The sequence below is a fragment of the Lagopus muta genome, chromosome 2 (genome assembly GCF_023343835.1).
Source record: "Lagopus muta isolate bLagMut1 chromosome 2, bLagMut1 primary, whole genome shotgun sequence".
In the NCBI taxonomy this organism is placed as follows: Eukaryota; Metazoa; Chordata; class Aves; order Galliformes; family Phasianidae; genus Lagopus; species Lagopus muta.
The window spans coordinates 10,383,256-10,411,146 of NC_064434.1; the positions used below are offsets into that span (position 1 = coordinate 10,383,256).

Genomic DNA, 27,891 nt, shown 5'->3' on the forward strand with positions numbered 1-27,891 from the left:
TTCTTTCCAATTGGCTTGGCTGTGATAAAGCCAGCAAACGGCTAGCTTTTATTCCGCGATCATTCTGATCTAAAATTCTTTGTGTGCCAGCTACATAGCTGAAATTTCTGGTTATTGTAAGTACGGGGGTGAATCCTGCCCTCTGATGTATGCACAAGTTCCATTTTCCTTTAGGATCATTTGGGTTAATGTACATGTATGTCAGGACAGAGTTTGATATTATTCCTGTGGAACAGCGAACAACGTTAGGTCAAACACGCCGGTTTCATTTAATACTAAGCATGTTTAAGAAGAAATGTCAGAGTTCAGTTCCGCTGGCTCGTGATGTAAGTCAGGAATTACTGAAGCCAGACACCTACCCTGCTCTTACACCAGTTTTGCACTAGGATTACTTCACTGAAATAAATCAGCTCTTTAACAGGAATCCACCGTACTGATATATGAGCAGTTCATAAACTTTATGCAAACAAGGAAATCATGTTACACAGGTGAGTAAATTTATTAATGTGGTTTAACTTCTTGCTAGATACATACATTTTTGTTCCTGCTGCTGACGGAAATTTTTGCTGGAAATCTTTGTGTGTTTTCCCTTCCCTTCCCTTCCCTTTCCTTCCCTTCCCTTCCCTTCCCTTCCCTTCCCTTCCCTTCCCTTCCCTTCCCTTCCCTTCCCTTCCCTTCCCTTCCCTTCCCTTCCCTTCCCTTCCCTTCCCTTCCCTTCCCTTCCCTTCCCTTCCCTTCCCTTCCCTTCCCTTCCCTTCCCTTCCCTTCCCTTCCCTTCCCTTCCCTTCCCTTCCCTTCCCTTCCCTTCCCTTTTCTTTCCTTTTTTCTTTCCTTTTTTTCTTTCCTTTTTTTCTTTTTTTTCTCTTTTTTCCTTTCCTTTTCTTCTTTTTCTTTTTTTTTCTTTTCTATTCTATTCTTTTTCTCTCCTTTCCTCCCCTCTTGCCTTTCCATGATTTTTCTTTTCCTTTTATTATCTCCCTCCCATTCCAGACACAGACATAAAGACTATGCGAATTTAAAAAATCCTCAAACATATTCTAACCTGATGATGGGTTTTTACTTTTTAGTGAAAACTTCTTTCTTCCTTTCTTCCTTCGTTTCTTTCTTTTCTTCTTTTTCTTTTTTTCTCTTTCACTCCTCTCTCTCTCCCTCTTTTTTTTTTTTTTTTCCCCTCAAGAAGGAGAAGGAATGTTCTCCAGTTAACTGTTTTGCATACGGAAGCAGGCAGTCAAGTTTTTCAGACGGAAAAGCAGATCGAGCCCTAGAGCACAGCAATCAAAATCACCATAGTTCACCTCTGGCACATTTGGTTGCAGCTTTCCAGGTGGCAATGTCTGTGCTAACGTCACCCCTTAATACCTGTTGTATGAAAACATCTCTGGTGTAAAGGACCTTGAAGAGTGAAAGCATACATTGAATTGTGTATGCTGTAGTTTTCGATGAGCTTCCCATGCTCACACTCAATGCACCACTGATTCTTTTCATCCTTTGCCAAGGTCAGGACAACAGCAGATCCCCATTCCGTGCTTCTCTGCCTCAGTTTTGGGGGGGCTGAGGGGTTCCGCTGAGCTGTCCCACACGGTATGGCTCTGAGGGGCTGCACTGCTGCAAGGCTGGGCTACCCTGCATTGCAGCTGCAGCTTCTGAAGTGGGACACTGTTCCTTCTAGCTGATGGCAGTAGGCCGTCCCGCCCGAGCCTCACAGCTGCCTCCCTGCTCCTGTCCCCTTCACACGCTGTTAAATGGCGCCTCCTGCCTACCAGCCAAAGAACGTGGACTGTTAAAGCTTTGCCACTCGGTTTTTGCCCGTTCATCACAACACTGAGTTTTTGCAGAGGTTGCAGGGCAGCCCCCAAGAAGGCTGGGGGGTCGTGTCCCCTCACCCTGGAGTAAGACAGCAGTGCCCGAGGTACTGCAGGGCTGAGGCCTGTGCCTCAATCCGTGCCCCTATGCAGGCTGAGGTCTCCCTGCCACCCCCCGCTGGCTGCAGTCCGTGAGACACCAACGGCTGCCTCCAGCTTTGGGACTGGGGTCAGAGGGACTTCGTGGGATAAACGTGGTCCTGGTGACCCAGCCAAGGGAGAGAGGCTCAAGGTCGCAACAGCCTGACTTAATGGTGGGCAACACTGCCCGTGGCAGGTGTGTTGGAGCAAGATGATAATTAAAGCCTCTTCCAACCCAAACCATTCTATGATTCTGTGATTTTCACCTGGTTTTAGACATCTGCACTGTAGACATTCACATTTTTAACATCCATGTCTTCTGTCCCTCTAGGCCATGGGTGGGGAAGGATACACACTGCCAGGGTTCAGCATAACTCTGCTTCTCACACACCTGAATGGAGCAGAGGAATTGCACGCCGTGAGTGCCTGTTTCCATCAGTAAAGTACTCGGACTAAAAGCAAGGTAAGCTGAACCTATTTGCACACCTAATGCTGTCTAGGAGGATCTGGTTTCCTTTTGAAGTATCAGGGCCTTGACAGACTCTAGCAGGGTCTGTTGTGATAGGACAAGGGGATGTGGTTTCAAAATAAAAAAGATTTAGACTGGATATAAGGAAAATGATTTGTACATTTGGGGTAATGAAGCACTCAAACATGTTGTCCAGAGACATGGATGCAGCATCCCTGGACGCATTCAAGGTCAGACCAGATGGAGCTCTGAGCAGTCTGATGGAGCTGTAGGTGTCCCTGTCCATAGCAGGGGAGTTGGAATGGATTGCCTTTAAGGGTCCCTTCCGACTCTAACAAATCTATGATTCTTCCTCCGCCTTCTGCCTGCATACCAAAGGAAACATGAGATGGACCTGACAGTATCCAGACACCTAAGTCATGATCTTTGGTTAACAGCTGGTAACTTTTGAGCCATAGCAATATGTGGTGCTGTGTGGCATACAGAAGTCTTCACTTTGGGGCAAGACAGCATTTTGCAAAAATATTGATTGCAGAAGTAGACAGGGAAACAAAAATCTTTCTCACATGCAGAAATAGCATCTGTGTAATTTCTTGAATAACTCTTTCTGTTGGTTTCTTCAGTGTTAAGTATAAAAAATTGCCATAACCTGCATGACACTGGTGCCATTCATGCCTGCTCTGGTTCTACTGCTCACAGGTTCAGGGCTGCATAACTTGAATGAGTTTAAGGCTTTTTGGAGGATAATGCCATAATCAAACTTCTCTGGAATATGTGCTAAGGATATTTGTTGATTTGTATAAGGGAATGTGCCTTTATTACTACAATGGCTTCTTTTTTCTTTTTTTTTTTTTTTTTTTCATTTTTCATTTTTTAACTCTGCCAGAATTAACTCTGTAAATCCTCAATTTTCACATTTTCAAATGTTTTCTTTGTAAAGCAAATATAAAATGCAAACAGTAAGTACTATATATATTATAAATATTGCAAATTTAGTCAGGACTATTATAGGTGATTTGAAACACAAAGATAAATTGCTCACACAGACTTCCTCACATCATTTCTCACATATATGGCAATACATCCAAGTGGATATAGAAATCTATTCCACTAACACTGAAAAGGATATATTTTAGTATTCACTTTTAACTGTGCTCCCCCAGAGCTTTCTGCCCGTACTATGTAAAGTGCATCACCTGGATATTTCACCCCAGAGAAGATGACAGCACTTCAGTCTTCTCAAAACATCTCTGATTTATGTCAAGAAACAGTCCTGGTTCTGCTCAGTTATGTTATCCAGTCTCATGGATGATATCTAGTTGGTCTATGAATGCTGATGAAATAGAAAAGTGCAGTGTATGCCATAATTGCAGACATTTGGATCAGCACATGCAATAACTGTTCTCAGAATGTCTCCAGGATTCACACTCCGCAAAACACTGCCTCTCTCTTGTAAACACAACTAACTCAAGGAAGAATGTATAAACTCTCCCTTCACTCAGCTTTGCCCTTCTTCTCTCTTTAGTAGAGGAAGAATCTCCACTTAATGCAGCTATATCTTTGGTGACTACACATCTGCAGCCTTTCAAGAGACAGTTGTTCTCTCTGAGGCTCTTTTAGGTCTAAAAAAACACAGACTATGAGCCAAATACTATCTAAATTGAAGCTTTCATATGAAGGTGGAAAAAGGTATTCACCTGATTCCCAGCAATGATATTTCTACAATCTCTCTCTCATTCTAGGAGCAGAACATTCCAGCTGCAATGCTGCCTCCAAGTCACCCCAACACATGCCAAGCAATTATCACATCCCATTTCTGGATGTTCCAGAGGCTTTCAGAATTATCCAGGTGTGCAATCAGCTTGTGTATAAAGATATAAATTCCAGATAATGCTCACCACTTCAGTTACTACTTTTCTTAACTTTCTTTTCACTCAGGAAGGTTATGTGCTACGAAAGATGTAGTCTACAGGCATATAATGACTGCTTTAATGCATTTGCCATTAAAGCAAAATTGAAAAGATTTTTGAAGTTTCCATTAAAATCTCAGGAGTCTCCTGTTTCTTTTACCTTATAAGGAATTTTATTGAATTTAAAGTTACTGCATGATAAGGCATACTGAATCATGCCCAAAACATAAAGTCCAAAAAACATTCTTGCATTTCTTTCCCTCTTTTTTTTTTTTTTTTTTTTTTTTTTTTAATAATGCATTTAATTGTATTTGAAGGAAGGAAAAAGAAGATAAACATACAGAAATGGAAGGGAAAAGAATTGCTGTGCTTGATAGTTTCTCCATTTAAATAACCACAAATAGACTTTGAGTTTCAAAAGACTCTGTCATGAAATGGGGAGTGGAGGGGTGAGTGGAAACCATTACCAAGACTACTGCTTGCTGGAATCAATTTTCTGCAAGGCTGGTTTCACAGTGTCACATCACATCAGATTAAATTTTGATAACGTTTCAACATTAAGAAAGCAAAGTATTCTGCTAATTTTTTAAAATATAATTTGCTAAAAATATAACAGAATTCAGCACAACCATTTCTGAAAACCATAAAACCACAAGAACCAAGAGTATGTTCATGGATGTGTATCAGTGTGACAGTCATTGCTATGCCAGTTTCCTCAAAGCTATGTATATGCTTTTTGGCCATGTAAGAGTTAATTGGAGTAGCAAAATTCAGAAGTAGCCACTGAAGACAAAACCTCATCATAGCTTTGTAGGGAAAATACTGGTTACGTACTAAGTCAACACTATTGGCTTATGATGCCTTGTCAGAGTGGTTTTCTTTTGTCTAAAAAAAAATACCCTAAAATAATTTGAACTTGGAAAACAACAGGGACAAAAAAATCTTTAGCTGAATCTGATGGACATTTCTGTCCCCCATGCACAGAAAGAAATAATTTTTTAGTGAAGGGATTGTTTTTCACATTGAGTATGTAACATTACGACGCATAAGGAAATCTTTTCTGAAAGTCAGAACATGTGTAGCTACAATTACAATGCCTATAGTACATTACAATGCCCAAGTTTAATTGGGAAACTCACTGTACAAGACACTTAGAATCATAACAGGCTTCTTTAATCAGCAGTGTCTGTTCCAATCGTCTTCATCAAAGGCGATGTGTGCAACTCCATGGCTGACAGCAGCAGGACCAGGTTTGTAGCCAGTAAACCACAAGATTTGCCATACTGCATCAGAGGAGTGGGCTCTGGTCTAATCAGACATTAATTGTTGGCTCTGAGAAATCAAAGGCAGGGATGCTACCCTGAGAGACATCACTTCTGTGGTTGCAGCTGGGTTTGGTGAAAGAATTTTAGCTCATTTAATAGCTCCATCTCTGTAAGTTCTTGTGTGGGTGATTCAAAAGCGTCACAGTCAGCCCAAACTCAGCGTTCCTCACCAGCACCCTCAGACTGCCAGAAGTGGAAGATGGGAGAAGGACCACACATAGCCACAGCTCCTGCCTGTTAACAATTAAAATCTGCTTGAAAAAAATTAACAATGAAAACTCTTAGCTAAGTCATATTCATTCTCTCACACATGAATTACGAGGTGAGCCCATATTTTTGATATCAGACTTCCCACATTGTAATGTACTCTCCTTTTTGTATTTATTTGATGTAGGCTGGCTGGCTGGCAGCAAAAGATACACTTTTGGTTTTCATGAATATGTTATGTGCACATAAATTTGGTGTGGTGGAAAAAACAGCCTGTGGGTCAGGCAAATGAATAATTAAGAAATAGAAATGAGTGGTGATCAATATATCATTTTTGTCTTCTCACAGCACACTGAAGAGGAGCTGGCTGAATCACCTGCACCCTTTAGCTGCTCATGCATGTAGATGTTGCAAAAAGGAATTGAATTTATAGTTATGGGCAGCCTTTAGGATTTAGGCAGAAGCTCCATGGATTCCACTCCTTACATGCAGGAGTTGCATCTGTTTTAAAAGTAAAGAGTTGCCTGCACGTAGAATCATAGAATCATTAAGATTGGAAGGACCACTTTAAGATCATCTAGTCCAACCATCCGCCTATGCCTGTGACCACTCTAAACCACGTTCCTCAGTGTTATACCTACCCTTTTCTTGAACATCTCCAGAGATGGTGACTCCACCATCTCCCTAAGCAGCCTGTTCCAGTGCATCACCACTCTTCTTGAAAAGATTTTCCCTAATATCTGACCTGAACCTCTCCTGGCACAACTTGAAGACATTACCTCTCATCCTATCTCTTTTATCTGGAAGAAGAGGCCAACCCCCAGCTTGCTACAACGTCCTTGCAAGTAGTAGTAGAGAGCAATAAGGTCTCCCCTGTGCCTCCTGTTCTCCAGACTGAGTAATCCCAGTTCCCTCAGGCACTCCCCATGAGACCTGTGCTTCAGAACCTTCATGGCTTTGTTGCCATTTTCTGGACAATCTCCAGGGCCTTGATGTCTTTGTTGTAATGTGGAGCCCAAAACCAAACACAGTACTTGAGATGTGACTTCACCAATGCTGAGTACAGACGTGATGCCCATCAAACATGGGATAAAGAATAAATAAATCACAGGCTGGGAATCAGCAGCAAGAAGAATGTCTTGAAATTGGTGATGAGAGTAGAGTTTCTTGGAGATTCCTGCATATCAGGCCCATGTCAACACAATTCAGGGCAATGAAATGCAATGGCATGTGCACAGGTTTCCTATTGCATGGACCTGATGGTCATCCTTAGTTCATAACCCAACCTCCCACATGGATCCTCCGTGTACTAGACAGTCTGGTGCCAAGACCATTGTGCTCCTCACAGAGCCAGCCTGGTATCTTGCCTTGATTCAAAAATACTTTTAGGAAGAAAGGCACAAGACATTTGCTCTATGTCCTCCATCTACTTGGCTCCTTTCGAAGCCAGTCCTCCTTAAGGTGCTGTTTCCAGGGTGGTGATCTGAAAGTAATCACTGTGGAGAAAACATAGCCAAAGCCAGCTCCTATTGTGCAGGTGAGTGATCTAAGGAACCCGGGAAGCCGTTGACAAAGAAGGGCTAAGAGGAGTCACACATACAGTGGTGTGGCACTTGTCAGGCCCAGCGCAGCCGCCTGTAGTCTGAAGGTCTGCAGCAGAGCTGATTGCCCTATGCTCCCTTCGTGCTCAGCAGATGGAAATAAGAACTTCTAGGTGGTTCATTTGACAAGTGGATGTAAAATGGGTCAGATGGTAGGTAAATCTACTTTCTGTCCATTAACTTAAACTGCAAGTTAGGAAATGAGACGTTGGTGTTTTGGTTTTTTTTATTGGTGGTTTTGGGGTTTGGGCTTTTTTTGTTGTTGTTTACTTAGTTTTGTTTTAGTTTTTAACAAAGCCCCAGCAATATCTTTTTTCTATAACTTATTTTTCAAGAACACACACATAAAAACTGTGGATTGCACACGTTATGTTGTGCAGACAAGTTTTCAGAAAGGGTAAGAATTGTTTTTGACATGGAAGAGCCATTTTGGGGAACCTGGATCACTAGATAGTTTCATGATATGGAAGAAAAGAAAAGAACTGGAATAAAAAGTATTGAAGAAAGCTAAAAAAATCACATCCAGCTTTAACTAGGAAACTTTCAGATACCCCTCTGTGCGCATCAGTTAGATCAGCAGTCTAACTGTAATAGAGATTCTTGACATCAACAGTAACAAATAACACAGCGCTTCCTCCAGCTAAGCTGATGCTCAGCATCAGCTGTGCAGTTCCTCCGTGTGATTCTTCCTATGACAGCTGTGGCACAAGTACAGCAGCAATCACCAGATGGCACTGTTACAGCTTCTTTATGAGTAATTTTAACGGTCTCACGAGGAGCTGTTGCAAGTAGCAGAAAGATCAATTTCAGTCTTAGCATATTAATCATATTTAGTATATAAGAATTCGTTTGGGAGTTTTCTTTCTTCCTTTCTTCCTTTCTTTCCTTCTTTCTTTCCTTCTTTCTTTCCTTCTTTCTTTCCTTCTTTCTTTCTTTCTTTCTTCCTTTCTTTCTTCCTTTCTTTCTTCCTTTCTTTCTTCCTTTCTTTCCTTCTTCCTTTCTTCCTTCCTTTCTTTCCTTCTTTCTTTCTTCCTTTCTTCCTTTCTTTCCTTCTTCCTTTCTTTCCTTCTTCCTTTCTTTCCTTCTTCCTTTCCTTCTTCCTTTCCTTCTTCCTTTCCTTCTTCCTTCTTTCCTTCCTTCCTTCCTTCCTTCCTTCCTTCCTTCCTTCCTTCCTTCCTTCCTTCCTTCCTTCCTTCCTTCCTTCCTTCCTTCCTTCCTTCCTTCCTTCCTTCCTTCCTTCCTTCCTTCCTTCCTTCCTTCCTTCCTTCTTTTTCCTAGGAGTCCGACGTTGATGCTTGGGTTGAAGTTCTTGACAGCAATCATTTATGACAGTGCTGTTTGTGACAAGGTCCTGTCAAGACTGATTTATGCAGTAAAATTAAATAAGCAACATTAAAAATAAACCCTGATGTGCCTTACTAATTTATCCTATATAACAAATGATATATTAAGGCCTGAAATCCTCTGCATCTGAACAGACGGGCCACATTATCATGGCATTCTCTTGTAAATAGATTTATGAACATTTGTGGATTTGGAAACAACTATTTCCAAGATGAACATATTAAAAATAAATAAAATAAAATAAAACAAAAATGGCTTCTCTATAAGTGGGTTAGGAATGGATTTTTTGCTCGGAAATATTTGGGTATTTTTTCCTTCTAACCATAGATCAGTACACTGAAAAAAACACAACACTGCCATATACCATCTTAACCAGAACAAGAGACATTGAGGAAATCATTTTTAACACTGAAATTATTTCAAATTAAAGTTTTCTTTTCATTTTCTGTAGTTCAGAGTGTTTGAATCCCTTTCAACATTTTCAAAGGTAACTCTGGAAAGAAATGAACTATTGCTCTGGAGGTGAAAACAGTTTTGCTGCTTTTTTAGCCACTGCAAAGTATGCATTATGCTGTTTGTTTATGCTGAGCTGGCCGTGTAACTCTCAGGTACAATATCCAGATGCTGCCATCTGCATTTCTAGACTTCTGCTCCAGTTCTTGTGTCACCTGCTGAAAGAAAACGATCAGACTGTCTGTGCATTGAGCAGCCACTTCTTTGAAGCAGTTACCAGCACAGCTTCTGACTCCAGCCCTCTGCCAGCACACGCTCAACCAGCCTGCAGACATCAGTAGCTGGCTTTCCCCCACTCTGAGGCTTCACATTAAATTGCTGTTGAGACTCCATGACATAAATTAAGAACAGAAAAACCAGTTTTAAGCTTACAGCTCTGAAGAAATCACCAAACGAGTTCTATTTTGGCAGCCTGCTGCTCACAACTCAGAAAATACGACAGCAAAGCAAATCACATGTCCAGTGTGTGTTTTATAACCCTGCTCAAACTAAGCCATCTTGTAGGCACATGCCTGACTATTTTTAGTGGCTGTGCTCCCACAAATATGGCAAAGTCCTTTAGCATTGGCTACTCACTAGGGGCTACTTGAAAAGTAGCAAAAGATGTCAGTTGCTGGAATTTTGACTGAAAATAATAATACCTGGATTTCAAATTAGCTGCACAGATTTGCCAAAGTGCAAATGAAGTCAGCTCTGGCAATGTGACGATTCACTGATTGCTGCCTTCAGCCATGAAAGTGCAGGATCTGACTGTGTTTTATTTTCATCACCATTGCTACAGCATTACTTTACAGGTATACTGTTGCTTGTGGGAATGTTGGTTTTCTAGGGTGTCCATCTGGGAATCAAGTGTTTCTCCTCCAGCTCCAAGCAGGCACTGTGGCATATCCAGAGGACCTATAACTGACATGGCCCATTAGTCATAGAAACATCCCACTAAAATTAGCGGCAGCTTTTCATCTTTATGGGCCTCATGCCTCGGTCCATATGTAGAACATACAAAATGGATTTTTCTTTTCTTGGCATGTAACCCTGTCTTTCCGGTACTTTGGTTCCAGACCTTCATGAGCAATGCAGGTGGCTTTTGTTGCTCCACAGCTCATATTCTTGACAGTTACTGCATCTACACAATACTTCTGGATTCAGCCAGGCTGAAACATTCTCACAAACAGTTACTTAAGATTACCAGCATTAGCGCATAAATATAATAGTAATTAATAATACTTTGGCTTCTTGAAGATCCCCTGTGCTGCTTTGTTGGCTTTATTTCAACAGCACCTAAAAAGCCTGCAGCGAGGGCTCCCCCCATCCCCATCTTAAAATCTGTTTCTGGGGTGTGCAACAAAGGTACAGCCAAAAGCTACTGCGATTTTCACTCTCAGAGCCCAAGTTTTCCACAGTCAGCTCACGTTTGGGACTGTATCTGTTTATTCATTTGTTGGGTCCCAGCTGGAGACAGTTCAGACTTGATTTTTGGAGGTGTTGGCCACTTAACAATTCCCACACGAGCCAAGGGGAGCTGTGATTGTATAGCGCTGTGCTGAACATGGCTTCTGTTGTTTGAAAAGAGCATGCTGTACAAGAAGCCATTTTGATGGTGTTTACCCCATCTTTATTCTGAGTCTAAATTTATAACAAACAGTGGCCTGAATTATTTCTGTATCATTCACTGCCTTTGTGAATTTTTTTAAAGGATCCAAACAGATGCTTTATATCATGAATATATATATAAAAGAAAAGCCAAGAGTTCTCAACCATCCCATACTATCTGAGTTTCTTGTTTGCTGCCTCAGTGTACAGGTTGAACACTGAATAAGGCTCTCCCTGCTTCATGAAATGGTTACTCTTCAAGCCAGGGTCAGGTGGTGGTAAGACTTTTGTAATACCACTGCTTTACCTGGCTTATGAACTCAGGATTTTATTTTACAATGTACTCAATATTCAAGCCCTCCAATACGTGTTATCTACTCAGAAAAGACAACAATGTACCTAATTGCCCTAGCTTAAATCTCAAAGCCATATTTTCCATTTGGCAAAGACAAAAATAGAATGGAGCTGCTTTGACAAAACTCAAACCAGTATTTAGCATAATAGTATAATAGCACAGGTATCAGTTTTATACCATACTGTGCAATGGAGCGCAATGAGAAGAATGGTTGGAGCCATCTAGAAACAGAAGAGGTAATTCATTTTGGTTTGGAAAGAAATACCAGTGTGTCTTGGTGTTGCTAATAAAAGCTTTTAGGGTTTTGCTCCCCACAGCCTTCATGGCAGCAATCAGCAGCGCTTCTGTTAGCTCGTTATCAGCATTGCTGGCAACACAGGGAGAACTGATTGCACATTCTGATTATTATTGTCATTGTAACACTTTAAGTCTCCTTTCACAAAGGATTTACAAGCAACATTAGAGACAGTATTCAATAGAAGCTGTTACAGGATTGCAGCTTAACTATGCAGACTGATTAGTCTTTTATTGACAGCCTATGAAAAGTTTACTAACCAGTAAACTAACAGTTTATTGACTGTTTGCAAATGGAGTTGAAGTATTCAGACTCAGGTCTGAAGAACATGACAGACCATTCTGAAGATACAGTCCAGCTTCCCCCAGAACATAGGTTATATGTTGCCAGAAGAGTCCTGCAGTGAGCCAGCAGTTTCTGGATGAGGCAGTGCATCTTTCCTAGAAAACCATCCATTCTGGACCTGAAGTTCTCAAGAATAACAGCTCAATACTTAAACCTGTTCATAAATAAGCCAACCAGACCCACAAAAACAAAAAACGAAAAAAGAACAACAAAAAAAAATCCAACAAAAAAACAGAACTCAAGTTTTTCCAGATTTCAGTTATTGAATAGCTTGTAACATTAAAGATATTTCCATTATTGCAGTCTTGCTCTCTTTCTTTCACTCCTTTTTTCATGTGACCTATATTCTATTTTGTTCTATATAAGGCAAAAATAATTACCTAACATTTAGGTTTTGGTAGGATCTGAGCTCCATCCAAGATAGTATTCAGTCATGCTGATCTTATATGATCAAATATAACACATCCTTCCAAAGATTATATAGGCAACATATAAAAGATGGATAAAAAACCTTGGAGGTTGGCCATAGAGAAGAAAGTAAAGGAGTAATGTGCAGCTCTGGGCCACTCACATGCTATGGTGAGATATTCTGCCAGCATAACACCTGCATGGGTACATGACTTTGGAGACCCCTCAGAAAAATGTCTCTCCTTCCCCCACCAAGATGGTGGCCAATCTGCCTTCTCTGGCTTATATGATTCACTTGAAACAGTAATAATAATAATTAATAAAATAATATAAAAAATAGTAATAATATAAAAAAAAAACAAAGCTAAAATGGGGGGGGTGGAGAAAGACAGTCTCCCTGTACTTGTCCTTGTACAGCAGTGGTGTAGCTGATAAGAAATGTGAGCTTTTCCCACATCAGTGGTGTTCCTGTATTCATGAGCTGTTCATTATTACCTTCATTTCCTATGAGGCCACTCTGCCTTCCCAGCTCCCTCCTATGCTTCCTTTTTTAGCAAGCTTCCTTTGCAGGGTTTTTCGGAGCACATAGAGTTGCCTATCACAGAAACCCCAAGATCCTCTTCAGATTGTCTCATAAAAGAACTTGGATGGATCCCCTTCTTTTTTTCTTGAAGAAATGAGAGATATTCTGCCTATTTATTGCCAAGGTGTTTAGAAACAGTAAAGCTGGGAGCTGAAGGGTGCTGGCAGGCTGGGTCAAGGCAGTGTGCTTTCTGCAATGGTATTCTCTCTCCAGCTGTTTCTGCTTCCCAGTAATTTGTTCAGGATTTGCTTCAGGACCTCTGAGTTCACCTTCTCCGAAATATTTATTAATTCTTCTTCTTTTCTTTTTTTTCCTCTCTCCCTCTGAGAGAAATGACCCTCCTCTTTCTCCTCTCTTTTTAAAAAGAGAGTAATTTGCCACTGGATTGGAAACAAATTAGTACCATGTTGTCAGGGCAAGTCTATCTGATTCCCAGATACATTCTTTGTAATTGCTAATTCTTTTCATCATGAAAAAGGCAGAGATGAAATAACAAGTATTCACGGAGCATGTTTTAACAGAGGTAGGTCTGAGAAGAAGTATGTATTCCTTTTCTACAGTTGTGAACAATGTGTGTTCTCACCAGCTACAGAACACTCTGGATATCATAAAGCTGGTGGCTCTTTGGAGGCTGTTATAAAAAAACTATGTAATTCACAGACATTGTTGGGTCTGTTTATTGACTACAGATAATGTGTATCTGCTCAGTTAATTGGATCTTTAAAATCTTAGATTTTTTGCCACCTTCACGGAATCATACAACCATAGAATCACAGAACCATAGAATGGGTTGGGAGAGATTTGGACCCAGGTTGGATTGGGACCTCAAGAGATTGTCGATTCCAACTCCCATGACAAAGCAGATTCCCTACAGTAGGTTGAGGAGAAAAGGGTCCATTACATTTAATTTTTACTATGTACTTTGGGCATCAAGACACTTTTATGGTGTAGAGAAGTTGAGGTGTAAGGCTAACAGTGGATGCAAATCATACATTAGCCTGTGTTTGAAATAAGAAATAGACATTATTTTCACCCATTTTATTAAAAAAAAAAAAAATCAGATTTTTCACTTTGACACATCTTGAGGTAAAAAAAATAATACTGTTTTTAATGTAAAATTGAAATGATGAAAAGCAAAAATCTTAGGTAAACGGAGCATTGTAAGTCAAGTAGTGTGTTTAATTTCATCAGAACTGAAATACCTTTTCTTTCATCTTCACTTTGGCAAAAAACAACAAAAAAAATTCATTTTGGGTTGACCTAAAACATTTTTTTTCTTAGTTCAACCAAAGAGTGGAAAGATTAGTTGTTTAGACAGCGCTGCTCCTAAATTCAACTGCTATGCCATTTCCGTCAGGCTATCCTTCCTGGCTTGATTGAGCTTATATATACGTTTGTAATGACTGATGAGAGAAATATTGAGTAATTGCATAGGTCCCAGTCAAAGTTTCAAAAATCCTTTAGCTATTTGACCTTCTTTTCTTGGAAGTGAATAATATATATGTGCAACTTATTCATCATCCCAGGTTATAATGCGATCTTTTCATTGTTAATTGTGGGCATTTGTTGTTCTTTTAATAATCAAGCATTTCCATGTTGATTTTTTCCATCTCTTGATCTATGGGACAAAATTTACTCTGATTTTCCTGGCCCTAAATGAATACAGGTTAGCTTACAGTAGGAAGGACTGCTGGAAAAAATGCAATGAGTTGTCCCCAAAATAAACAAACTTAACTTTTTGATTTGGGTTCTGCCAATGGCTGTTTGATAATGAGTACATAGGAGAAGGAAGTTTGCTGACCATGCTGCAGATGTCTGATGTTTCAGTCATGTAAAATGAATCACTTTTGCTCTGTTGGCTCACAGAGACGTAAATAGTCTTTTTCTGATTCATCTTCTAAAATGGTATTACTTTGGAGGAGCTATTTATGAAACTGAGTGCACAGAGCGCTCTGTTTGTTCTTTTTAATTCCTTTCCCATTTTTCTACTTATAACACCTTTTCTGACATAAGCATGTGCAGCATAAACTTTGTGTCATGTGTTATAGGGTAGAAAATCTAGAATGCTAAACACACTAGTGCTCTTTCGGTAACACCTACAACCATAATGAAGTGTTTCCTGGCATGCTGCACACTACACCTTAAATCAATTTTATATTGAGCTCTGTATGTGTTAGGCCTTTTCTGAGTTACACATCTCTGTTAGTGCCTGAGGAAAGGGAGCTGGGCCATGGCAAGCAGCCTCTTCCCAGGGCAGTGGGGCTGGTGGATGTGGTTGCCACCATCACTGTCACCAGTCTGTGGTGCCACCTGACACTGGGACCTGCAGGGCTGGGAGAGCAATGCTCTACCAGCAAAGCTACAGAGATGGGAACTTCTCAGTCAGAGCCAAAGAAGGGTGACGAGCAGCTGATGGATGAAATGTCTTTCACTAAAACAGAGCTTTCCTGAAGATGGAAGTTCCTAGTCCCTTGGAGCTTTGTGTTAAAACCCCAGTTTGGTGCTATATTTAAGGGTGTGCCTATCTCACAATGTATGAAGCACTTTAAAATCAGTGGTATTTCTCATTTTATTAGAATAGATATGTGCTTTAGAACTCACAATTGAAGGATTTGAATTTTTTTAAGGAACAGAGAATGTTCAGAGGGGACTGATACAGTGGGAGACAGGAACATTGAACAAAAATGTAAGAAAAGAAAAAATAGAAAGGAAAAAGAAAAATAGAAAAGGAGAAGGAGAAGGAGAAGGGGAAGGGGAAGGGGAAGGGAAAAGGAGAAGGAAAAGGAGAAGGAGAAGGAGAAGGAGAAGGAGAAGGAAAAGGAAAAGGAAAAGGAAAAGGAAAAGGAAAAGGAAAAGGAAAAGGAAAAGGAAAAGGAAAAGGAAAAGGAAAAGGAAAAGGAAAAGGAAAAGGAAAAGGAAAAGGAAAAGGAAAAGGAAAGGGGGGGGGGGGGAACGATCACTAAGCACCATAAAGCAGGGAAGAAAAATCACATAATTGTTGATAATTAATCCAGACTTCAATAATTCTGAGACAAAGCTATGAACTTTAATACACATTAGGTATGACATAAATTTGAAATGCATTAGAAGCACTGTAGGTGTCTGAAATATGTTAAAAACACCTCACTTGGGAAGATACAGTCTTTTTTCTTGATTACGCTAGAATTAAATGTGACAGCTGTATATTTTAATTGGCAATGGTGATCTTAATGTTCAAATTTTTAAAATTTGCTGACTGCTGCATATTTTCCCAACCAGCCTGACATTCTAATAGCTCTGACCACCTACAGGTCTCAGCTTCCATTCAAATTAGATTGCATGCAATCTCATCTTTATTTATCAACTATCAAACTACAATAAAGTTTTTGGCCTTAAGAGAAAGTTAAACACCCCTAATCTTGTATTGCAAAGCAGCATGATATATGCAGATTTTATAAGACAATATATAGGTATTGTGAAGGTTATTTTCTATAGATGTATGATGGAGCTTGTATCTGGCCTTTCATTACTGTTGAATGGCATCCTTCTTCAGTATTCATTTTTGCTGGTCTCAAATGCTCAGAAATGCTGTTTCACCAGTGTGATTTCAAGAATTATTTGTTTCTGCCTCCTCAACCTTGTGTAACTGATTTAAAACTAGAAAACTTCAATGTCAGGTTTGATTTACAACACTGCAGCAGCCTAGAAAGAGCTAGAAGTTAATCAGGCTCATATCTTCTCTGTCCTGCTGACACCAAGAAATTCTACAAGATTTCTCAAGTATCTGGGTGGGGAAAGAAAACATCTGTGCAGGTGGGGAAAAAAAAAAAAGCATTGTGAGATATGTGGACAATAATTATTAAATATTATTAAAGAAAAAAATGAGCTAGAGATAGAAGGAGATCTATATGGGTTTAATTGAAATAGTTTTAAGGGCTGCAAATTAAGCAGAAGTATTCACAAACATTTAATCCCTTCTTTTGATTTCAACGATTTCCATTCGTTTCTCATAGCAATGGACACTGCACCGAGGTGAGCCAAGGTGTGTATTTCTGGAAGATCAGCCACTGCACCTATGGGTATCCTTGCTTCGGCTGTTGTAGGAAAGCTCTTACACAAACCTGAGGCTGGATACCTGAATGTGTCCCCTGAAAACAAAGAATTATAGAATAATTAAGGTTGGAAAGGACTAATAAGATCATCTAATCCAAACATCAACCCATCACCACCATGCCCACTAACCATGTCCCTCAGTGCCACATCTATCCTCTCCTTTAAACACCTTCAGGGATGTTTTAAACACCCCCACCACCTCCCTTGGCAGCCTGTTCCAAGGTCTCACCACCCTTTCCGAAAAGAAATTTTTTCTAATATCCAACCTGAAATGAATGAAAATCCCAAAAAATCTCAAAAATCTCAACTGACAAAAAGCAGTTCCGTGGGATTTGAAATGATTAGATTAAATGATTTTATATTTGCTGCACATGCACTGAAGGTTAAACAAATCCTCAGGATTAAGATCAAAGAGGCTCCCTCTCTGATAAAAAGCTTCTACAGACTTATTTGTGGAATGCTTTTCCAAACAACATCCTAGGCTACCCTATGGAGAACAAATGAGCACAGGCTAGAAGGTACACTAGAAAAAGTAGTATTTTTCTAATATTTGTATCTGCTGTGACTAAGAGTGAACCACTGAACATATCCTGAATTTGCTTAACTTTAAAATACCTTTACAACTTTTAAGGACTACTTCCAAACTAACCTATCTCATTCTGAACATCTTGTGAATTATACTCATCTAAATCAGGGACATGCTCAGACAGCTTAGTATGGATAACCAAATATTATTTAGATATTTATTATCAATCTTGCTTCAGTTCCTTCTTCAAAATGATCTGGATTTTTTTTCCTGAAAAAATGATCTTTTCATGCCTTATTCCTTACCCACTCATAGTTCATGTGTGAGCTCCAGTGAGGATACATATTCCTTCTCAAAGCTTTCAGAAAACTCCACCTGAAGAATCCAGTAACTGGAGTCATTTTTACTACCTTGACACTCACTTCTTCAAGTTATATCTCTCCAAAGAAAAGCCCAAGGCCATCCTAACAAATCAGCGTATCTTGACCCTTTAAAACTCACCTCTGATCTTGGAGCAGATCTTCCATGTTTCACATGAATGCAGCCTTCCCTTCCAATCTATTTTGGATTTTTTACAATCCTCATGTTAGCCAGGAAGTCTCTGAAGCTCAGCTCCTAAAAGAATAGTTTTATACCTTATACCTTTGACAGAAACTGCTGGCATTTGACTGCAGGAAGCTGACGTGATTTAGGAGGGGATAAAACATGTACATGTTTGTTACTTGAATTTTACAGCTCTGCGGGGAATGAAAATCTTTTTTCACAAAGGATTTAAAACCTTGGCTTTGTTCCCCACTTGAAAATTTCAGAAATTATCTGCAGGCAAAATGCAAGATGAAATTAATTTGGGGTCAGTTGAAAAGGTTTCAGTTTGATCAAAACAAAATCCTTTTAATTTTGACTTTCAATTTTTTTTTTTTTTTTTTACATTACATTACAGTATGCTGAACAGCATAAAATATGAGATGCTAGCCATAATGCTTTAAAGAAATTCTTGAATGTATAACCCAAATGTAACTGATACATTGATGCCTCACTGAGTTTATGGAAACACTAAAACAACAACTGTGAGGGATGTGAAATGAGCTATTCATCCTGACCTGCGTCCATGGGTAATATTTAATAATACTAGTATTTAAAATAGTTTATTAAAGATTATGAGGAAAAGAAGTGTGGGACAAAAGGGAATTGTGTTGTGACAACCAAGTATTGTAAGATTCATCTTTGTTTTGTGCTAGAAGCAAATTATATTGGCTAAAAATATTATCTGTTTACATAATTCTTAATGTTCTCATTAGCTCACACATAGTCTGCTAAGGAGGAGTCTCAGAAGCTGAACTGTTTGAAATCACCAAAACCACACTGGTTTAATGAACAGTCACACTTAAGTATTTACACTGAGTGGTAAAACATTTTTGATGTGTCATTTGAATGAAACCTGTCCCATTAGAAGAGTTTTCACTCTTCTTCACCACCACCGCGTTACCACCATTTCCCAAAATACGTAGAACAGAAATGTAATCAGCAACTGTCAACATCAGCAGATCACTTGCCACCAGCCCAAGTACTTTCGCTGAGGAAAGCAGTCTCTGTGCAGATGAGGTTATAATGCATTCTGACTTCTGTAGATTGTAGACTGTGCCCTTCTCTTCCCCATCTTAGAAAAATCAAGAGCTCTGAAAATTTCCACTCTGAGCATGAAGCCAGGTATAACCTACCTCAGTATACTCCTTAAAATAGACAAAGGTCTTTTGAAAAAAAAGAATTGAAAATCATATGACAATATGAGAGTGTATAATTAACAACCAAGCTAATGTGATTTTCAAAACCTCTGTTGCTTATGGCAGTGAACAGAAGATAATTGATTTCACTTATTCCTATATCGCATATCTTTTACAGTAATCGCAGTAAAAAATTCTAATCTCTCCCTCCCTCCCTTTCTCCCTTCTTTCCTTTCTTTCTTCCTTCCTTCCTACCTTCCTTTTGACATTGATCCAGTAAAATAATGAAAATGACAGTGTGTTATGCTAATTACTGGGAAAGATCTTTACTCATCAGCTTTGTATGCAAAAGGAGGTACATCAGTGTAAGTAACTGAGAACAAATTCTGCAAGATTTATCACCCTGAAACTCTCTCAGGCTTATGTAAGAAGGTAGTGGTGTACAGAGTTGGGCCAGTACAAAGGAATTTGCATGACAATATCTTAACTCAATTCCAGTTTACTCATGTTTTGGGCCATGTACAATAGACCTCACTGTCCTCTTCTCTGATTATAAATGTTTTAAAATTCTCCATTCAAGAAAAAAAAAAAAAAGAAAAAAAAAAAGTGATGACAATCCTGCTGAGATGACATCCTGCCACTGCAGTTCACTTCACTCCACCACTAGCACAAATGTGACCAAGGAACTACCCAGATACCCAACTTTGTGTAGCTTTGCATCTCAGATTCACTGAGAAGTTCAGCATTGCTTTTTAAGATACATGTAAGATAAAATCAATGTGGTGGGAAACACTAACTACATAAAATTTCCCAAGTAGACAGATAATAAACAATGCAGTGAAACAGGAACCACCAGAGAAGTTTGCTCAAGTAGGGAATTGCAAGTTGTTAACACAGAGAATCTGAAAATGGGCAGTTCTGGCCTCTGGATAGACTTTTTTCAGCCTGTGTGGCCCTTGGAATATTTTCATCCAAAAGGAGTTCCCTTGGATGAGATCCTTGGAAAATATTTCCCTTTGATCTCTGGTGTATTACTCCTCTTTTGCAGCCAGCCAAAGTTTAAAACTAACTTGACTCCCCTTTGACTAATACTACTTGTACAGTAAGATACAGAATTAACATAGCAGGGATCAGAAAGACTTCAAGAATAACTGCAAATAATCAAAATGCTGCTTGTATTGGGCAGAGTTAAAATGAAAATTTTAGGCATACCTGGAAGAATCTTGCCTCACCAGCACCAGATGCTTAGAAGGATGTGGGCTGGAGACAGAATCATCATCTAATGGAACATTCACAATCACAGAGAAGATCATGCAACTAGATCAACTCATACCACTTGGGAATCTTCAGCCCAAAGGCTGAAATCATAACAATAACCCTAAAAATAAGTTCTCACAAGCTGGCCTACTCGTCAGCACTGCTTCTTGCTTTAGTGAAGTTGGAGATCTGCTACTAATACAGGCTTCTCTGCTCTAAATCATTTATTTTGGCAGCTCGTAAAATATGGAAACTCTAACACTCAATATTCCCCACTCTCTCATGATTACTGTTCAGGGACAGACTCTTTATATCAAACAGAAACTTAAAGATTGTGGCATGTTATCAAAACCGTAATGAAATCTTGTGCAAGCGCAGTAATCAGAGAAGGCTATTTGTCAAGGCGTGCTGTAGAGAAAAACAAAATCCCACAGTAGAAACAGGAGTGCTTGCACTGCTGAGAGATACTGTGAAAATGAAATGAGGCTCTTTTTTTTCCTGCTCTTTAATCAAAACTCAGTATGAAAACAAAAACGTTACCAAATAACTTTTGCTGATAAAAAAAATAAAATAAAATAAAATGTTGGCTGGAAAGGAGCAGTGCATAATTTATACAGAAACAACATTAAAAGGGGGATTGTTCACATGGATATTTCTGAGTGTGTGATCAGAAATTTTGGCCCTGGGGGGAGCTCATGTTACTGCCACTACTGGGTTGAGGCTGGATTTGACTCTCTCTCTGAGACAGTCAAAATCTGGGAAGTTGCATGGGGAATGAAGGTGCAGGCAGATCTGATATTACTTAGGGGGCCCCCGGTGAGTGCATGCCTGTGCTTTGACCTCACCTGCTGCTGGAGGTTACCGATGCTATCCACAAAATATCTGTAGAGGTTTAAACTTGACTCATTGCTTAATGATGGGAGCGCAAGAGGGGGAGTTACACACGGTGGGATCTCCTCCTGGCCGTGCCATTGATTTGTGAGTCAGAGGCCTGCTCAATAAGTCAGGAATAACATTATTAAGTTTCTTAAATGGGCTGGTGGGATGTTAATTACCCAGTACTTTTGTGGTCAGCTTGCCCTCCTGAAAATTAAGCCACTCTGCTGTCTAAATGATGCTTAACTCTGAGTGCAAAGATCATACGCTTAAAGCCTAAATGCTCCTATTCTCAGCTCTACAGGCACCATCATATTTTAAAATACCATCCCACTTCCAAAAGAGGAGGGCAGTTTCAGGTCAGGATTAAGGTTATACCAGAGATCTTTACAGTGCTATCTAGTGTTATTGGTTGCACTGTTGCATAAGCATTAAATTACTAAATGTGTATGTAAGTACTGATGTGTAAAGGGCACAAAGGGTCTGTGACTGAGAGTATAATAGGATGCCATATTTCTGATCGTGAGTACAATCTATTGCTACAGCAGAGCAATGCAAAGTTAGTACCTGTCAACAAGACAGCTGGAGGTCTCTTTGATAAATGTTGAGTGCAGCTGTGCTTGGCACATGCTTGTGCTGTAAACAGAAGCTGTAGCTTAAAACATCATGTGATTTTTCCACTTCTGCTAATTGCTGCTTCCACTTCATCAGAGGTGGTGCCCAGGCCACGTCCTGAAATCTATTCAAACTCAGAAAGCAAATTAGTTCCTTGAGCCGCATAAGTTTAGGGACCTGCATTTACTAATTCGTCTGTGCCACACAGAATTTTAAGTGCTTAATTAAACTTAGATACTTGAAAGTTTTTGCTGGAGCATAACAACAGGCAGATCTAGGCTCTTCTTTATGTTCTCCACAATAACATAACTTGTGCAGCAGCACACGCTCAACAGGGAGTGAATATCATGGTCACCTATGATGGTTAGATAGTCTCATGATTGTGACTTCTGACAATACTACAGCATTATTATCTTTAAGCAGAATAGTTTATGATTGCAGTACTCCTTCTTCTTGGATTTCAGGGTGTTATAATAAAGGTAGTATCGGGAGTTAGATCTTCTCAGTTCCAGGAGGTATTCGTCATGAGAAGAAAGCTGTCTCTATTAGAACTTCTAGTCCTTGTCCCATGGTAATCCTATATGTTTTTCCAAATGCAAATGCGTGTATGAGGCTAGTCTGCACAATATTTATGTGAATGGAGAAAGATGTTAGAATAAAATTTAGAGAATATATGATAGAAGGTAGCAGCAACATTTCTGGTTCAGAGCACTGTGGCTAGCAAATCCACCATAATGGTCTTCAGTTTCACTCATATCTCTCAAAATGTAAAGATTAATAGCTTGTAAGAAGAAGCAGAATACAAAGATAGAAATATAAAATCTCCAGTATTTATGAGGGTTCACCAGCCGGCTACCTGTGGGATAGCAGACTGCAGTGCTACAGCATTTTTGAGTCAAAGTACTCTGTCATGGGAGGGTCATTGGCACTCTGACTATTCATAGAATCACAGAATCATAGAATCACAAAGTTGGAAAGGATCTACAAGATCATCTAGTCCAACAGCCCTCCTGTTACCATTGCTACCACAAGCCTCTAAACCATATCTCACAGCTCCTCATCCAGACGACTCTTGAACACTGCCAAGGATGGCGACTCCACCACCTCCCTGGGCAGCCATTCCAGTGCCTGATCACTCCCTGAGAGAAAGAGTTTTTCCTTGTGTCTAATCTAAACCTCCTCTGGTGCAACTTGCGGCCATTTCCCAAGGTCCTGTTTGTTGCCTGGGAGAAGAGGCCAAACCCCTCTTCACCACAACCTCCCTTCAGGAAGTTGTAGAGTGCAATGAGGTCTCCCCTGAGCCTCCTCTTCTCCAGACTGAACAATCCCAGCTCCTTCAGCCGCTCCTCATAAGATTTGTGGTCCAGACCCCTCACCAGTTTCATTGTCCTTCTCTGGACATGCTCCAGGCCCTCAATGTCTTTCCTGTAGTGAGGGGCCCAAAACTGAACACAGTACTCGAGGTGCGGCCTCACCAGTGCTGAGTACAGGGGGATGATCACCAACCTGCTCCTGCTGGCCACATGATTTCTAATGCAGGCCAGTGTGGCCACCTGGACACACTGTTGGCTCATGTTTAGCCAAGCATCAACCAACACCCCCAGGTCCCTTTCCTCTTCACAGTCATCTAGCCACTCCACCCCAAGCCTGTAGCATAATACATTGCCATAGCACTGTATTTTTTCCCAACCCAAAATACACTACTTTCTCCTCATAATATGCTCCCAAACGATCGTTGTCAGATCTCTGTAATGTTTCCATTTCATTTGCTTGAAACTCTTTTTCTTTGATATGCCACAGCCACCTGACTTCCAAAGTTGACCAGATAGAGTCATCTCCCTTGCTTGTTGTCTGAAATCCATACCCATTCTCCTTTCTTTGAAGAATCTTTTATTTGTTCCGTTTTTTTGCACAATAAAATCTATGAGCAGCGAGGCTTCTTTTTCTCACCAGCTCCTGGTTTTACCTCTCTACCAGTTTTACAAAACTTCTTTGCCATTTTTCATGTCTTCTTTTAGTTTTCATAACACATACCTTACCAAGAGGCAACACAGTCTTATGTTGAAATTCTGAAGACAACTTATCCACAATCAGAGACTAGATTGGAAAGCAAAAAGACCTTTGTTAATTTTTAAAAAGCACATGTTTTGCAAATGTAATATTTATAAAAGCTCTAAGGTCCAGCTATAACACGCTCCCCATGTACTCCTGGACTGTCTAGGAGGCTTTTGAAGTAGGTTACAAACACTCTGAGACCTGTACCAATTCAAAGTCAGTTAACAGCTCCAGTTGCAGCGTGCAACCATGACTAATGCTGCTGAGTTGGAACTGACTTCTCTTCAGCTGGCTTAAATCACAGACAGAGACAACCCAGAAGACTTGTTTGATCAAATGGAAGTATCAACAACATAAAAGTTGATATCTGAGCCAGTTATCTAGGCTGTCTTTATAGTCAGTGGAGATATAGCTGTTTCTAGAATGGAGTTCAGCTCATCCTGAAGTTGGTGTAAAATAGCCTTACTTTGCTTAGTTGAGCTTTATGCATGCCTATGAATCCTCATTAACCATAAAAGGATCTTACAGCAACTTCACTCAGATGCAGATTTCTGAATTACTCGCCTTCAAATCAATGCATAAATTTATAGCCTGGACTGCATTCCAGTATGAATCTTTCTTTAGGGCTCTTTTCTTTCTCTAATGAATGCACAGGAAGCCTGTTCATAACCCTATCCATTTTCCAAAGTTTGAGTAACAATTTCCTGAATGTGGATATACATATGTCTGTTATCAAATGGTTATACTGCTGGACAGAATATTTGTTCAAATAAGTTATTTGCTAGTGGTGCACTAGAATAACTTACAAGCATTTCCTTCGCCATGGTAATTAGTGAATTTTAAATATATATCAAAGCAAAACAGCATGGTCCCTTCTACTGTTTCCAGCACCCTTGGTGGTAACTGTGCAATTTCTACCAGTGGTGCACTATTCCTATTGTGTGGAGTACTTTGTTAACAATATGTGATGCATATGAAAATGACTTAATACTTAGATTAAATTTCCATACTGTTCAGTAACTCATCACAGAAACTATTTTAAAAGCTGTACAAATTTATCTCAGCAAACAATCAAATTATTTCCTCCAGGAGTGCCCAGTGAAATATTACACTTAAATCTGGAAGTATTATTTCCTTTAAAATTTTCCTTCACAGTGTTTTATTGATCTCTTTCTTGTCATTGCACCACCATGAAACATCTGTGTTTTTCCTTCAGCTCACCATCAGTTCCATTTGGAAAGTCTGTAAATTTTGTGCTCCTCTACAATCTATAGATAATTGATTCCAGGAGTTTGTGTCCACAGCAAACTGTGTAGCTGCAGTTCCACTTCATTTAACAATATACAGCTCTTTGTTAGGTAGAGATCAAAGAATATAATTTTATTAAGTTTTATTTGCCAGATTGGAGAAGAATGGTCTTCCTTTATTTTAAATAAAAAGGGCAGGGCAAGGGTTTTTCTTATAGGATATAGAGTGCATAGAGAGGTAAAGCAATTCATAAGTATCTTGAAGTAGTTTTCCAATCAACAGCCTTAATGTATACAACATTCAAAATATTTTCACCATTATTAAATAAAAGTGTTTCTACCAAAGAACACCGAAGAAGAAAAGCCCTGGGAAATGCAGATGTAAGCAATTACAGTTCTACAGTTTGTAGATCTGGAAATAAAAGGACTTGGATGGAAAAAAAGAGGATAGGTTTATCTCTATGTTGTGTTCCTATTCTTCATTATTTTATGTATTTGAGCAGCTTTGCATAAGTCTCTGACTAACAGATCTACCCATTAGCCTGTGTAAATGTCTGCAAGATAAGGCCTCGCCTGTGTAGCAAATGGCGGTGTTTAAGAGTCACTCCACTATGCCTAAAGACCTGAAACACTGAGATACCGAAGCACACACATAAAGCATGTAACAGGACATCACTTTATCAAAAGTTTGGTATTCGTGTGTCTATGTGAAGGAGATACCTCAGTGTTACTGTTTTCAGAATACTACCAACCATTCAAAAGCCTCCTTTACTGTCTGAAATTCCCCCTTTTGTTTATTTATTTGTTTTCTGAAATTAAGAAAAAAGGAAACACCTCCATGTCATTTCCGTGTTAAGCTCTTCACTGAAAGAGTTTCTAAAACAGCAGCAGAGCATTTTCACTTAGAATTAAACATAAATTGGTGAGAGAGAGAGAGCTGAGTACAGACAGCAAGGCAAGGAAGAATGAAGATGCTTCAGATCAGACTTGAGGAGAGGTGAAGAATCGATGAAATGGAAAAATCAAAACAGGATGTCCTGGGAAGTAGCTGCCAAAAGCAGAAAGATTTTATTTTGGAATGGAGACTTTCACATCTCTTCTTTGGTACTTTATTACTTCTGTTTCAGGTTTTGTGAGGTCTGTGTATTTGTTTCTGCTGGGAAGCCTGGTGAGGATAGAAATCAGAGTTCAGTTTTCCTTCACTGTTAATTAAGTGTTTTTGGAATGTACAGTCATATTATAAAAAAAAAAAGACTGGGATGGTGGTACCACAGATCAGCTTAAACAGTTTTGGATACTTCGCTCTTTTGATTGACAGAAGTTGTTTATCATTCTGTGCGACAAAACAGCAAAGTCGCTGGTTCTCATTTATTTTATAAGGTCAATTGCACAGCTTTGATTTCCTTCAGACAAACTTCGTTTTCAGAGTACATAGAGTTAAAAGATGGGTCTAATTACTGTACAATGGGGCATTGTAATGAGACCAGACTACAACAGCTTGCCTAAGAGTTTTACAGCAAACAACAACAAATGTCAATAAGTACTTCCTCACAAAGTGAAAATACTTGAAAATATATCGTATATTTTATGTTGAAAATTCGAATCAGTTTGAAGAATGCACTAATTTTGCAATTAAAATCTCAACATTTTACACAACTTGGTATTGAAATGACATCTTCCTAAACTATTTTCTAGGCAGTTCCAATTTCAACATTAGAAAGATTTCTCAGTTTTATCTACTAAAAGTGTTTGAAATGAAATACAAGGGAAGAATTAATTTTATTTATTTACTCAAAATATGAGGAATATCCTCTTTTGTACTGACTTTTTTTTCCAAATGGTCAAATTTCCTGACATTCTTGTCATAAATTTCCAGAGAATTCAGAAAACTTAAAATACACACAAAACAAAACACAACAAAATATTTACAAAATATTCCATGGCAATACACAAACACTAGTAACTCTGTCATTGATAACACCATACCATGGTTGTATTTAAAGTACAGTAAAAGTAATTGTTTATTTTTTTCTCCTAAGGTCACCCAAAAAACACAGATTACATTGTCTTTTGTTTTGTTTTGTTGTGGTTTTGTTTGTTTGTTTTTTTTTTTTTTTTTCTGGTTAAATTTTTGCTAAGCAGGAAATCAATATATCTGATTTTTCAGGAACAAATAGCATCTCTGCTTAATGCTAGCATATTCCACATGCCTCACCTCCGTTTTTCTCAATAAAAATGTTACCGAGTGAGATAACTGCCAATGCTGGAGATAATCACTGCTAAAGTTAGGTTAGTTAAAATATTGCTTCTTAATGTAAGTAATTTTATTTGACATGTTCCTACTATAATAATATTTAAATGTTTCTCCGGCTGACTTTTTTTTTTTTTTTTTTTTAACAGAGGGAACTGAAAAATAGTGGTCTGGATTCACTCTTCTTCTATTTAGAAGTTTAGCCTGGCGTGTTTGCAGTATGTATGCTACACGATATGGAAGCACTTATCCCAAAGAAACAAGGAATGTAGAGTCTTCAGCCTGGGAAAGATCTGGTAGAGGTGTGTACAATTGTCCCTCAGAGAAGCTGAATTGGAAACAGCTGATCACATTCTCTCACTT

At 39.2% G+C, this 27,891-nt stretch overlaps 2 long non-coding RNA genes across 3 annotated transcripts in view; one reads left to right on the top strand and one right to left on the bottom strand.

The window, feature by feature from the left end:
- On the top strand, window positions 1–27,816 carry LOC125689273 (uncharacterized). Of its 2 annotated transcripts, XR_007375158.1 has the most exons (5): window positions 1–488; window positions 2,275–2,406; window positions 4,155–4,261; window positions 6,203–7,391; window positions 27,678–27,816. It is a non-coding gene; the product is annotated as an uncharacterized LOC125689273 (long non-coding RNA). The 2 variants fall into 2 exon arrangements; XR_007375157.1 differs by lacking the exon at window positions 27,678–27,816 and having other exon boundaries at window positions 6,203–8,978.
- Window positions 16,073–27,891, bottom strand: part of LOC125689274 (uncharacterized) — a 44,973-nt gene continuing 33,154 nt past the window's right edge. The window contains exons 2-3 of the long non-coding RNA XR_007375159.1: window positions 18,008–18,121; window positions 16,073–17,015 (exon numbers count right to left, since the gene is read on the bottom strand). This is a non-coding gene — a long non-coding RNA (uncharacterized LOC125689274). The remainder of the gene's footprint in view (window positions 17,016–18,007; window positions 18,122–27,891) is intronic.